At 39.2% G+C, this 14,900-nt stretch overlaps 1 pseudogene across 1 annotated transcript in view; it reads right to left on the minus strand.

Annotated features, from left to right (window-relative positions):
* LOC149205266 (7-deoxyloganetin glucosyltransferase-like) overlaps positions 1-14,900 on the minus strand; it is a 68,614-nt pseudogene that overhangs the window by 22,545 nt on the left and 31,169 nt on the right. Inside the window, exon 6 of the transcript XR_016253025.1 lies at positions 11,266-11,402. The product of XR_016253025.1 is annotated as a 7-deoxyloganetin glucosyltransferase-like (transcript). The remainder of the gene's footprint in view (positions 1-11,265; positions 11,403-14,900) is intronic.

The following is a 14,900-nucleotide window of genomic DNA, read 5'->3' on the forward strand; positions in this document are numbered from 1 at the left end:
TAATACCAATGGACTCTTGGGGGGTTTGGGGGTGATGTGGATATGAACTGAGGGCATACAATTCGTGTGCAAGTATCATATTGTCCGGATATAAGTTGGGGTTGAACCGAAGAACAAGGATTATCAATTCTTATGCACCTTATATTAGACGAAGACTCTAATGGGACCAGATGGTTAAATCTACGCTATTAGGGTTGAGTTCGCTCATTATCACTGGGGATATAAACTTTTCATTGGGGCAGTCGAAGATATGGGCATCAAGGAACGGATGGATGTATTAATGCATATTTCGTAGACATGATGAAGGCTCACGCACTGGTTGACATTGCACCGGATCCTTTAGGCCCCACTTGGTGGAATGGGCACACTGGAGGGGAGGGCATATCTAAAAGGATTAACAGATTTTTGGTGAGCCAATCTCTGCTTCACCATGTATCTAACTTGGAATCACCGATTCTCCCCGCCACCATCTCTGATCATATGCCTATTATTCTATCTTGGCGCGAGGAGCACTTGAGGAGATCATACCCATTTAAATTTAACCCAATATAGTTGTAGATGAAGGATTTCGAAAATATGGTAAACTCGGTATGGAAAAGGCCATTGTCTCCTGACCCTACGGACTGTTTGTCTGCCATATCCACTAAGCTTTCACTGTTATAAAGGGAAGCTCGAACGTGGATTTTGGATAAGAAAAGAGATGAGATAAAAACTCTTTTGGACATTGATCATTCTATCAGATTGCTGAATGACCCTTCCAATCCACTATATTTCTCAGATACATATAGGGACAATATTATTGAGCTGGAAGGCATTAGGAATTCGATTATGTTGAATCAGGACGCTGACATTTGTATGAAAATTCGGGCATTATGGGTACAATCAGGGGATAAGAACACGAAATATTTTCACTGACAGTTCAACATCAGAAAGAACATTAATTCCATCAGGACCATCTAGGATGTTGCAGATAATATCCTATCCTCTCAATCTTCTCTGGAACATGTGGCTATATCACATTTCAAGATCCATTATATGGACGAAGACCATGACTTACTCTCTCAATCTGCATTTATTTCTCACATTCTGGAGATGTTTTCGGTGGAGGATAACAATATTTTGGGTTGTCCCATCACTAAAGAGAAGTTGATTGAGAGTATGCACAATAGTGCTAGGGACAAGAGCCCTAGACTGGATGGTTGGGGGGTAGAAACTTTTATACATTTCCCTGATCTGATGATTCCATATCTCCTGGAAGCTGCAATCTCCAATATTTTGCAGATTTCAGGCTAATATCCCTCTGCAACATTGTGTATAAATTGATCTCTAAACTGATAGCTCAGAGGATGGAAACGATTTTGACTAAGCATATTACTAAGGAACACTTTGGGTTTATTAAGGGTAGACAAATTCAAGATGCAATTGGTATTACTCATCAGATTATGCACTCCATAAAAACTAGGAATCTTAAGTCTTGCTTTCTGAAGGTGGATTTGACCAATGCATATGACTGCATTGGGTGGGAATTTCTTAAACTGATATTGATCAAAGTAGGTATGTCCACATCTAATATTTGTTGGATTATGGCTTGCATCAAGACCACAAATTTTGTTGTCATCATAGATGGACTTCTTTCCCTTTTCTTCTCAGCGCATAGGAATTTGAGGTAGGGTTGTGCTCTATCTCCAATGTTGTTCCTCATGGTTATTGCTAGCCTGAGCAGAAAAGTGTTGGATGCTAGAGTTCAGGGTATAATTTCTGGAGTTAGAGTATCTAGGCAGATTGACATCACTCACTTGATGTTCTTAGATGACCTCCTATTCAGAGGACAGGCTATCATTTCTAAATGGATAATTATACATAACATCATTAATATTTTAGAGAGGCAGCAAAACTATGTATGAATGGACTTAAATATATTCTCATACATAATGGCATTGCAAGCACAAAGATTAAGGACATCAGTTAACTCTTTGGGGTTGGTATCAGAGATATTGATGAATGTATTATATACCTGGGTTTCAACCTGAAGCCTAATAAATACTGCAACAAAGATTGGGATTGGTTAGTAGAGAGGTTCCACAAGAAGCTAGACTAATCGAAACATAGATGGTTGACTATGGGAGGTAGAATGACCATGTTAAAAATAGTACTACAAAATATAGTGGTATATTGAATGCACCTTTTTCTACTTCCTAGGGAGGGTTAGGACAACATGGCATATTTAGCTAATACTTGTAATAAATTCCAGTACATAAGAAAATATGGTGAGCAAACAACACTTCACTTTTGGCCTTGGTGGAGGCTTTATATATTCGTATGTGTACATTCAGTTAGCAACTTATACATTCAACTTAATTCAGGCTCTAAAACATTTGACTTACTTCAACTAGTGGCCTTCAAACAATGCAATAAAATGCATTTGTTTTACATGCTCTAGTTCTCATTCTGAGTTGCAAGATGAAGCTTGACTTGAGTCGCCTTGAGCCTGCAACTCTCAATCATCTGTCAAATGGTGATCTTTATGATGTCTTCTCTCCAAGTCCATCATTCAAGATTCCTAACGATGCAGATTTGATGGCTTTCAAAAGGCAAAAATGAAAGTGGTGAAGCCAACAAAAAAGGGATGACAACATTGGATTTTATATTCAAGGAAGGAATCTATGATATTCCTACTTAGTGTTTCACTAAGTCAATATCAATTTTTGCTCAATTTTGGCGTATTACATTATTTCACTTAGGAGAAGTAGTCTTAGGGGACCCATATTCGATTTTTGGCTTGAGAAGCACCCCAACATAAGAGTTTGATGGAAAGACTGTGACTTTGGTGGAGTGTGGGGGGCCACCACAAGGGAATTTTGGCCCACATGGAGAGTATGCTCTCATTGGAGCGAAATTGGTGAGGGAAATTCAATGTGGGCTCACATGGGAAACCTTGGAGGAAAATCGACAAAAGGAAGGAGGGGTTCTCATTTTGCTCATCATCTATCATTTTCTGTTTTTTTCTTTTAACATAGCATGATTGAGCAGTGAGCCAAGTATGCATGTGTTGTTCAACACATCGGGTGTTTCCGAGTGGAAATCCCATCCCTTGCTTTGGTGGACTTCGAGTGCCAGCCCAAGGAAGGGGTTCTACTTCATCCCGATTCATACCAGCAGCAGTGAGTCAAGTAATAGCAACAGGGAAAGCCACATTAGCACAGGGACTGCACAGTCTTAGCTAAGGCACTTCGGGAAGTGGAGGAGTGAGGGGAGTTTGTCGAGAAAACTTGGAGGAAAGCCCCGGGGAGCCTTCTAACGGGGTTTGCAGCCATTTTTGGAGCATTCAACAACATAATCTTTAGGTGGGTCGATTTTCCCAGTAGGAGAGTCAGTCAAGCCCAAGAGAGTTGAATTTTCGGGGTCAATCTTTGGTAAAACCCTTCGTGGGTTATTTTGGGTTTCTTGAGTAGAGGCCCTGATTAATTTCCCGGAATTTTATGAGCAACAGAGAGGGCTCTAGCAACAGATCATTTCAGGTAGCAACACCATTTCTGGAATTTATAGCGCAACACTTGGGCCGAATTTGCAGCGGATTGGAGGAGGGTGATTCATTGATCATTTTGGGCTTTTTCTAGCTTGCCTAGAGCAAGCCTAGGCGCACTCATTCCAGCACCTTGTTGTACACCTCTTTTCTTAAAATGAGTACAAAGTGCAGTTTTGGATGCAAATTCGTAGTCTAATTGTTTGTTTTGATTTCATGGTGTGTTTGTCTATTTTGCTTTGCATATTTATTGTTAATTTTCCCTTAGGGATATTACAAAATCATACCAACATGGGAGGATACATTTCATCACAACCTATGAAGAAAATTATTGAAATCAATCCTTATTTACTTGATACTATGGTTGGAGGTGCACTTGAAAAGATATTTCTATTCTCCACATAATCATTATGTATGTATCGTGATTGGCAACTCAAAGGGGGATCCTATGTCATCAAGGAACAACATTTGAATCTTATGCATTTTTGTTGGGCCAAGGAACTAAAATATATAGAGAATTCCACACTAATATCATGGTGTATTCATTTCCTCACAACATGCATTTTTTTATTTTGAATGAAAACAATATTCACTTCTAGTCTCTTAGTTGAGTTTAGGATGTTGGTTTATCTTATTACTCAACTTCACTCTTGCGTATGCATGTAATGACATGGAGGAGGTTATCCGATTTCACCAAAAATAGGTATTATTGATAAGAAACGATATTATGGAGATTGTTCATAAAGTTGTTGCAATGAAAAACTAGAGTGTGCGTACTAAATTTCATTGTCCTCAAAACCCACTTGTCATTGATTTCAAGGGGTGGGGGGGGGGTGTGGGTAAGCAAAGATGAGAAGATATTATTCTTCGGGAAAAAAAAGGGGAAGTGTTGCCATCAATGCCAAAGGGGGAGATTGTTGGCATTATTGTCATTGATGTCAAAGGAACAACAAGAGCAACAAGGTATGCTTGTTATGCTTGATGACAACAGGAGCAACAAGAGATGAAGGTGATGGCAAAGGAACACAAAGAAGCAACAACAAGAGAACAGAGATATGGAATTGGAGAGTGAATGTTTTACTTGCATATGTGATGTTCTCTTAAACATTGTGTTGTAAGGTTGATTGTGCATTTTAGGTGTTGTTAGTGAAGGAGTTGAGCTTGTGTTCAGCTTGTTATGCTTGTGATGCTTGACAGAAGTGTAAGGAGGTATGATCAACAAGATAGAACAAAGGTATGCAGTGTTATGGCATAGTTGGTGAAGATGTTATTGCATTTACGTATATTTGCGTTGATGACTTGATGTTTGTGTTGCTGCCTTTGATATGTCATCTTGAGTTGATGAAATGCAAGCGAAAGGCATGAAGGAGCTATGATGCATATATTTTTATGTTGCAAACGCTGCTAAGGTTACAAAGAAGTTGAGGTTACTTACGTATAAATATGTTGTAGTGTTGTGATACATATGTTGAACTACTTGTATAATGTTGCATAGATTGCTATGTTGAGGAAATTGTTGTGATGCAACGAAAAAGTACAAGTCAAAGGCAAAGGTATGAAGCAAAGGCAAAGGCAATGGAAAATGTTATGTTGTACATTTGAAGGTTGATTTGTACATTGTGTAAAAGCTTATAGTAATGCATGTTATTTGAATATGTTGAAATATATTTTATTAACATGAAGAATACGAATGCATGCCATTTGGATATGGTGAAATTCATTTTATGTATTTTAATATTCAAGAGTTGAAACTATTTTCGAATTGAAGAGACACCCTTGGAATGTAAACATATGTGTTTTTTTATTTCATATTTGAATGTGTGGAATACTAACAACCATCAAAGTCCATCTATAAAATTGTGTGAGGTTGGAGGGCTGAATGATTAGAGAGATTAGGAATGTAAGAGTTGATTGATTTGTTAGTTGCCTAGAACATATAGAGCAGATGTGAAGCAGATTCTAGGAGAAAAAGAAGCATAAACAAATACAAAGGCATGCAGAGATATAGACACGGTAAACCAACACATTGTTTTCTTTATGTATCAGGGGATTGTGGTCTCCTTTCAAGTTGCAACTTAATAAAGATTAGGTTGGAGCTTGTTGAGGTAGGATTCTCCTGTGGCTTGTAGCCTACAAAAAGTTTGTGGGGGTTGGAGCTTCCTTGAAAATTGAAGCTTGTGGAAGAATTGAGGTAACAACCTCCAGTAGGTTGGAGCCTACAAAAAATTAGATGTAATAAGGGAGTTGGAGCTTGCCTTTGTATCACAACAATAGGAAATTTGTGATTTTCTCCCTTTGTGAGTTTCCACTTATATCTGGTGCCCACATGTGATATTTATGTGTGTTGATTTTATGTTATCATGAAAGTTGTTGTATTGTGGTTTACTTAATAAATGTTGGTTATATATTAAATATGTTGTTCATAAGGTGTATGTTGCTTATTTAATAGTTCAATCAATCATTGAAAATAAATAAGAATCTAATGTCCATGAATAAACTAAATTGATTCACCCCCCCTCTCAGTTTAGTTAAGTTTACAACACTTTGTTATTCAGTTGTACATAACGACCAATCATACTAACCAAGATGACACATTTCTCTTTTATGTATACTAACGTACACATGATGATTCAAGTCAATGTATTACATGCATTCTAGCTAAGGCACCATCAAAGACACTTAATATTTTATTTCTTTTTAATTAACCTAGAATTGAATTTGGAAGGAACTCAACCATTACTAAGCTATAATCAACTTAGCTTAAATATTGTTGCATATCAAGAGTGCTTCTTTAATTCCAATTAATACTTGGCCATAATTGGTCCAATTATTCTAACCTACTATCTAATATGTGCCCCATATTACTGTACTTTTATCCATCCAATCGTACTTCTAATCCATTGTGCAAGCATCTTTTGTGATGTTCATACAATCATCCTTAGTCAATTTCTCCTTTGGTGCACTCTTATACCACAATACCCATTTTCTTGAAGTTTTTCCTACTTTGGAAATTATGCATATTTATAGTTATAATGTCCAATCAAACCCATAAGCTCTATTCTTGCGACTTTATGAGACACTTAGATGCATATTTTGAGCAGTTCAACATTCTAACACGTTATCTTATGGATTGGATTTCCAGTGGTTACAAGCATGCTTAATTTGGAGTTCTATGTTTTGAATTATGGCTCTTTGAATTTGCCACTTATATTTAATTTTTTCACTCTCTTTAGACTCATTTGCACACACACATACACACACATTACCTCCTATTTATGTGTCATGGTGGATGTAACATCCATGCTAAGAGGGAGGTAATGCGATTTGAGACCTGGAGTGCTGCCATGAAGCCCTAGCCTTCTGCCTGTGCTTCGACGCCTCTGCGCCCTAGATCCCTCTGCCTTGCGGCTCGCGGCTTTGGCCCCCCTGCCCTGCTGCGTCATTCCTAAGCTTCTCCTTTTGAGAGCCTGCAATTTTGTGTGGTTTGTTTGCTGCTAGGAGGGGCTAGTAAGCCAGGTTCACCCCAATGCAGGTCCCGGGCTCGCCCCAGGCAGGCCCTCTCCCCCCCCTTCGCATTCATCTGTCGAAGACTTCTCTCAGCTCTTAGCCAGCTTGCCACAGAAGAATAAGAGTGAAGCAGCCATGTTTGTCAAGAGGCTCGAAGACATTCCTAAAAGCTCCCTGCCACCAGAGACCCCCATTCAAGTCGCCCTCTCCTTGGCTGAGTGGGCCCTCGTTGGCCAGTTCACCGATCTATGGCCCTCTCCTAAGTCCACCGAGAACTAGGTCAATAGGAATTGGGCTCCTCTGATCAAGAATAGCGTCACTTCTTACTTCTTAGGAAGAGGGTTTTTCCTCTTCGAATTCACCTCAAAGGATGACAAGGATCTGATCTTCTAGAATGGCCCCTATTTCATGGGCCCCCAGGGCCTTTATCTCAACACATGGACACCGGATTTCGACCTTGTAGTCAAGTTTCCCACAGCTATCCTGGTGTGGGTCAGACTCCCAAACCTCCTAGTGCATTGTTGGAACTGGGACTCGTTGAAGCACATCAGCAACGCCCTCCGGAAATTCATAGATCAGGCAAACAACAAAGATCAATATGATTGTGCTCGAATCTGCGTAGAAGTAGATCTAGAGGTGGGTCTTCTGGAAGCCATCAATATCAAAGTAGGAAGTTGGACTCACTTGCAGAAGCTAGATTATGAGCAGTTGCCTTTCAAATGTTGAAAATGCCATGTCTATGGTCACTTCGCTAGAGGATATCCATCCAATGCTGAACTAGATAAGGGTAAAGAAGAAGGCTGGAACCAGGTCAAGCGCGCTAGGAAAACCCAAAAGCAGGTTGGTCCAAACGGAAGAGGTCCCCAGCAGGCCCCTCCTCAGCAACCCCCTCCCAGAATGGACCAAGAAAATAAATTCGCCCCTCTAAGCTCGCAAATAGAGGAAACACAGGAAGCAGACAATCAAAAATCAACCCCCCCGCTAAAGGTTCACCCTCTTCTCCTAAGGGGGTAAGTCTTGCTGAGAGTTCCAAAGGAAACACTGTCGAAGTCGAGGAAGTTGAGCAAGAATCTGATGGCTCGGAGGAAGAAGGTGAAATAGGAGAATCCCAAGCTTCGATAAGGAGATCCACAAGAGGCCGCAAAACAGATCAGGAAAAAAGAGAGCAGGAAACTTTCAAAGATAAGCTCCAAGGCAGCCAACCAACCCTTGAGAAGCTATTAGCATCAAAACCAAAGATGGTGAGAAACCAGCCCCAAGGCTCCAAGGGAGCCAACCAGAAATACAAATGATGAAGATTGTCTCCTGGAACTGTAGAGGTATGGGGAGAAGAACCAAAGAAGAAGCCATCAGAAGTTTAATAAGAACAGAAGCTCCTGACATACTCCTCATCCAGGAGACCAAACTGGAAGATTTTGTATTCCTTCAGGCAAGTAAGAAACTCTGGAACAAATGTGAGGCGAAAGCAATCTCAACCTGAGGGGCTTCCTGTGGGTTGGGCACTCTCTGGAACGCTAACAAATTCTCAATCATTTCTGAGACCCTCAACACTCACTGGTTGTTCTTAAAATTGTAGCATTTAGACTCAAAAGAGATTATTAGTCTCTTCAATGTGTATGTTCCTGTGAACGCTGGGGCAAAAAAGGCCTGCTGGGAATCCATAAGAAGCCAAGCAGACCTCATCAATCTTGAGAATATTATCATTGCAGGAGATCTAAACCTCACTCTCTTATCAGCAGACAAAAGAGGAGGCAGCATAGTTCGAGATCCGGCAAGGGAATGGGCAGAGGACCTTATGCAGGACTGGGACCTGCTAGACATCAAGCCAATCTCTGGTAAGTACACTTGGACTAATAAAAGAATTGGTCCTGGCCACATTGCTGCCAGGTTGGACAGATTCTTTCTTCAAATCTCTTTTCTTCTGCTTGGATTAGAGGCTAGAGTTCACATTCTCCCATGCAGTACTTCTGATCATAAACCCATCAAGCTGGAACTGGTGTTTCAGCTTGATCTTGGACCAATTCCCTTCAGATTTAGCTCGCTCTGGGCTAAGGAATCAGAATTCATGCAACTAGTCAAGGGCCCCTACCTTCAATTAGCAACTCTAGAAACTCTGAAGGTTTTATTGACTAGGGTTCAATGATTATGCAGCTAGCCCTCTCCAACCCCCTTGGAATGACCGGTAAGATGGTACGTGAGAGAACAATTCTTTAGTTGCTGGCACGGTCAAAGGCTCCCCCTTTTTCGTCTGGGAGGAGAAACTCAGAAGGGTGAAAAGGGCTTTGAAAAGTTGGGCTAAATCTCTGCCCAATCCAGCCATTGAAAGGAAAAATTTCCAACGCACTCTGGAAATTCATCATCGCCAAGCTGAAACAACCAACATAACAAAAGAGATCCTAGATAAAGAGCCCATCTCCAGCAAAACTATAACAAGGCTTGTCTAGCTGAGGAAGAGTACTAGAGACTTAAGTCTCATAATCTTTGGCTTGAAGTAGGAGACGGGAAATCTTCCTTCTTTCACAAACAAGCTCCCATTTCCGAAATCAAAGATGGCACTACCATTTACAAGGATAATGCAAGCATCAAAAAAGCAGCCTCCCTTCACTTTAAAAGCCTGTATAGTGAAGATATAAATCTGGATCAAAACTCTGATATGATGGACGTGGTCCCCTCCTTGATTACTGTTGAAATGAATCATCTTCTTGAAGCTAAAGTCACCAAGAATGAAGTCAAGGATGCCCTCTTTGCTATGGACCCAGACAAAGCCCCTAGGCCGGATGGATTCTCAGCCAGATTCCTCCAAACTTGTTGGTCGATTGTGGAAAAAGATCTTTACAAAATGGTTCTTAAGTCCCAAGTCTGCCAGAAAATCGGAGGCAGCACGAACTCTACTTTTCTTGCTCTCATCCCCAAAGATAAAGGAGCCAACTCCTTCAACAGGTTCCACCCGATTTCGCTCTGTAATATTGGTTACAAACTGATTACCAAAATCATCGCTAATAGACTGAAGCTCATCCTCCCCAAAATCATACCGGAAAGTCAAGGAGGATTCATTCAAGGTAGACAGATAGTGGACAATTTCATTCTGGTCCAAGAGGCAATCCACTCAAGCCTAAGTCGTAATGAAAAAGGTATGGTTGTCAAACTTGATTTAGCAAATGCATTCGATAGAGTTAGGCATAGTTTTTTGCTGAAAGTCTTACAAAAGCTTGGATTTGGTGAGAAATTTATAAATTGGATTTGGGCTTGCATTTCGGAGCCTTGGATTGCTCCATTAGTAAATGGCAGAGCTGCTGATTTTTTCAAAGCCACTAGAGGGCTCAGGCAGGGGTGCCCTCTCTCACCCCTTCTTTTTGTTCTTCAAGCCTCTATTCTCAGTTTTTATTTAGATAAAAAAAATGATGGATCAGGAAATCACTGGGCTTTGCATAGCAAGAGGTGTTAAAAACATAAATCATGCCCTCTTTGCAGATGACACCTTGTTATTGGGAGTTGCTTCTGTACTTATTGCCTCCAGATTTAAAGGATTTCTAGACGAGTTTTGTATGGTTTCGGGAAGCAGTCTAAACAATGGAAAATGCCATATCTATTGCTGGAACACCACTTCTAGCTTGCTCAACTCCATTTCTAGAACCTTTGGTTTCGCTGCCTCCTCAAATTGGACTTCCTTCAAGTACTTAGGCCTCCCTGTATTTCTCAAAAGAGCCTACAACAGAGATTGGATCCCTCAATTGGAGAAATTTAAGAACAAATTGCTTGCCTGGGGCTTTTCCTGGCTTAACATTGCTGGTAAGTTTGTTCTTATCAAATCAGTCCTTAACAATCTTCCCTTATTTCAGTTTTCTGTCCTTCTTGCTCCCACTGGCATTATCAGAAAAATGGATGAGATCATTCGAAATTTTTTTTGGAAAGGGGGCAAACAGAATGAGAAAAAGATTCTGCTAGTCAATTGGGAATCCATCTCCAAACCGCTGTTGGAAGGAGGCTTGAATTTCAAAAATCTTGGTTATCATAATATTGCCATGGGAGCTAAGCTTATCTGGAGAATTATTGCACCTAACCCTAGTTGGGCGTAATTAGCTCTTTGGAAAAAATACTTCAACGGCCAACACTCCCGCTATCTAGTTCACCCCCTGACGCATCCAAATACGCCCTTCTTGAAGCTCCGTATCAGAGCTTGTCCTCTTATTAATGCTCATGCCTACTAGATTCCCGGTAATGGAAAAAGGATCAACCTTTGGACACACAGAATAATGAACCACGAGCCGCTGGGAGACTGCCGCTCACTTCAAGCATTGCGTAGATGGATGAAGGAGGCTGGTTTGCGTTCCCTGTGGGACATTTCCGTCTGGTAGGATTCACGATGGGCTGGCTGGAATATTGAAATGCCCCCAGATTTAGCTATGGAGCACGAGGTCTTGCTCTCCAAGCTCCACGGATTGGCTCCAACGCTGATTCGAAAACGGGACTCAAGAGGTTGGGGTGTGCAGGCTGGTGGATACACCGTTGCTCAAGGATACGCCAAGCTGTGTGAGCGCCCTCATGTGGCCACGAATCCAGAGCCGTGGAAAGGGATATGGCATTATCCCTCCTTGCCAAAAATCGATTTCTTCAACTGGCTGCTATGCCACTCCAAAATCTTGACAGATGATAATCTTCAGAAGCGAGGCTTCCACGACCCTTCAAGGTGCAGTCTTTGTAAGGTAAACCAGGAAAGTGTTTCACATCTGATGCTTGAATGTACCTTCACATTACAGATCTGGACCGAGTTGCTGGAAACTTTTAGTTCTAGCTTCACTTTGCCCTCCTTCATTCCTAATTTTTTTTGATAAATGGTTGTAAAGGTATCCTGGCCCTCCTCCAAAAAACAAAATTATCAGAGCTGCTTGGTCCACTCTCCCTAAAATAATCTGTTGGCAGGTTTGGCTTGAGCGAAATAAAAGGATCTTCAGAAACTGCAAACAGGATGCCAAGCTTGTGGTAGTTAAAACAAAATTTCAGTTAAAAGAGTGTCTGAGAGGCCATAAAGATGATTTAAGTCTCAGCCAACAAGATATAAATTAGGGCTCTTCTCTCGATCTTCAATTCCAAAAAAATACAAAGAGTATCTCCCTCCCAAAAGAATGGAAAATAAGGGCTACAACAAAAGAGTTCCAGGGATGGATTGCAAACCACTAGAGACAGTTTCTATTTTTTGATGGGGCTGCAAAGGGAAATCCTGGAAGAGCTGGCACTGGAGGAGTCGTATTGAATCCATATGGCTTTAGGATCCACAGTTTTGCTTGGGGTTTGGGCATCGCTTCTAGCATTCAAGCTTAGGCTTTGGCTCTTTTCCAAGGTCTCAAGATTTTGAAAGTGCTGAACATCAAGGAGGCTAATGTTACTGGGGACTCTCAGGTTATCATTAACACTATGGTGACTCATTCTAAGCCAACAGACCTAAGGCTTGCAAGGTTGATCCACAGAATTATAGACCTTGGAGACTCATTCCAGAATTTGAATTTCTACCACGTGTTGAGAGTCAATAATAAAGAGGCGGACATTGAAGCTAACAAAGTAGCCCTTCTTACGGTTGGAGCCCCGCTCAGAGGCAGACAGGAAATATGGGAATCAATTCCTTAATTTAGAAAGTTGTCATGTTTTATTGCCTACTATTAAATCAGTTTGTATGTATCCACAATATTGGAAAAATCTCTGAAATTGACCGCATAGTAGCAGCTAAAAAGAGATGTGAGCTAAGTATAAATGCCACGACCTTGCAAGGTTGTGCGACACTTCTGGATTTAGACTCACCTTTTGTAATCCGCTCTTTGGCGTTAAGGCCAAGTATCTAATATATCCACTACCCGTTTCTGTAAAAAGAAACATCCATGCTAATATGTCCTCTCTACTAACTAGAATGACACATATACATTGATGGGGTACTAATGTCTACACATCAACCTTTAACACCACTCTATTAGCGACTTGTACCTCAAACTCCACACAGTTCCTCCTATTGATGGTCAAAAAAATTCTGCTATCAACAATAAGAGAGTATCACTTAATGGCAAGTCCCAATTGCTCTCAACCAATAGAAATGAAAATAAATAAATTAAATTAGCAATAAACAAAATACTATAATGTTAACATTGTTGAATTTCGTTTAATTTTTGGTCAGCAACAAAACTGATTGAAATTCAACGCAAAATCGATTGCGTTACTACTACCTATGACAAGGTAATAAGGAGAATCATGGTTTGAGGAGGTTCGAGGTTAAGTCGGGAAACTCTATTTATACTCTTGAATCTCACATAATCATCCATATAATCACTCACAAACAAGTTAAATATTTAACAATGAAAATCTATTAAAAGATTATTAAGAAAATTAAATAAAAGGGAAAGGAAAAAATAAAAAAAACAAACTAATTGAGTTTCCTTTATTTCATATGACTTATGAGGGATATGAGATGGTCACAAGTAATTTGAGTGGTGTGTTTGTTTTATTGTGGGGATTTTTTTCATTAATTATTTGAGAAAAGTTGAAATATCATCAAAATATAATATTTGAATTGAATTAATGACTAACATAGTTATATAAACTAAATGATTGGTAAATTTCAATAAGCGTTAATTCATGATAAACATCAAAACAATTCATAATACATCTCGAATTGTTAAAATTTAAAAAAAATCATGAAATTAACTAAATTGTAACTTTTTTTCATATGGACTCTATCAGGCACACCAGATGATGACAAGTAGTTTGAATAGTGTATCTCGTTTAATGTGGGGATTTTTTTCATAAATTATTAATTTTGGGAAAAGTTGAAGTATCATCAAAATATAATATTTGAATTAATGACTAATTCATTCATATAAATTAAATGGTTTGTAAATGTCAATAAACATCAATCCATGGTAAACATCGAAACACTTCATAATACATTTCACATTATTAAAATTTTAAAAATCATAAAATTAACTAAATTATAGCTTTATTTTAAATTACTATTACTTTTATTATATATATATATATATATATATATATATATATATATATATATATATATATATATATATATATATATATATATATATATATATTTGTGATGATGATGATGATGGTTAACGTCCACTGAGACCAAACTTTGGTCTATCGGACCTAAAGAAACGAATTATTTAGTTTAATTTAAGATTTTATTCCTATGGTCAAAAAGCTTGGAGAGAAACCTCCCGAGCTCACTATAATTTTGACATCATAAAAGGCTAGGAAGGTCAGTATTGCAACAAAGATTATGAAACTGATACCTATTGTGGTTGTAAGTGGGGCACTCTAAGAGGAAGTGATTTTCATCCTCGATGTTCATATTCTCACAGAGATGGCAAATCCTTTCCAAACCCATTTCACTATGGAGCTCATGAGAGTTCGTTCTAATCTTGGCTATATTAATTTTCTTCTTTGAGCTAGTTTTTTTTTTTTTTTTTTTTTTTTTTTTTTTTTTTTTTTTAACAAGATCGATTAGTTGATATATTACCAAAAGCTATAGTGGAGCAAGCTTCTATTACATTCGACTATATTAAGATAAAAGACAAAGTAGTGAGATAGGAGAGCAGTCTCATCTCCTGTGCTTGACTTCAAAACTTTAGAAATTCTTTTAACTATTCTTGAGTACTGTCTGACAAACTGACCTACTAAGAAAGTAAATTTACATATCATATATTCTCTGGAATTTTTTATGGCTTGTAGACTGAGTATTCCTGGGCTGCTTGGTTCGTTTTGTTGTTGTTGACCGAGTTCTCTCCTTCACTGCTCATAGTGTTTTTTTTGTAATATGCCACTGCTTCTTCTAGATGCTTACATTTGGTTTCCAGTGCCATTATCTCCT

Source organism: Pinus tabuliformis, chromosome 1_2 (assembly GCF_031772625.1).
Source record: "Pinus tabuliformis cultivar Carrire ecotype Pingquan chromosome 1_2, CPIR1, whole genome shotgun sequence".
Classification (NCBI taxonomy): Eukaryota; Viridiplantae; Streptophyta; class Pinopsida; order Pinales; family Pinaceae; genus Pinus; species Pinus tabuliformis.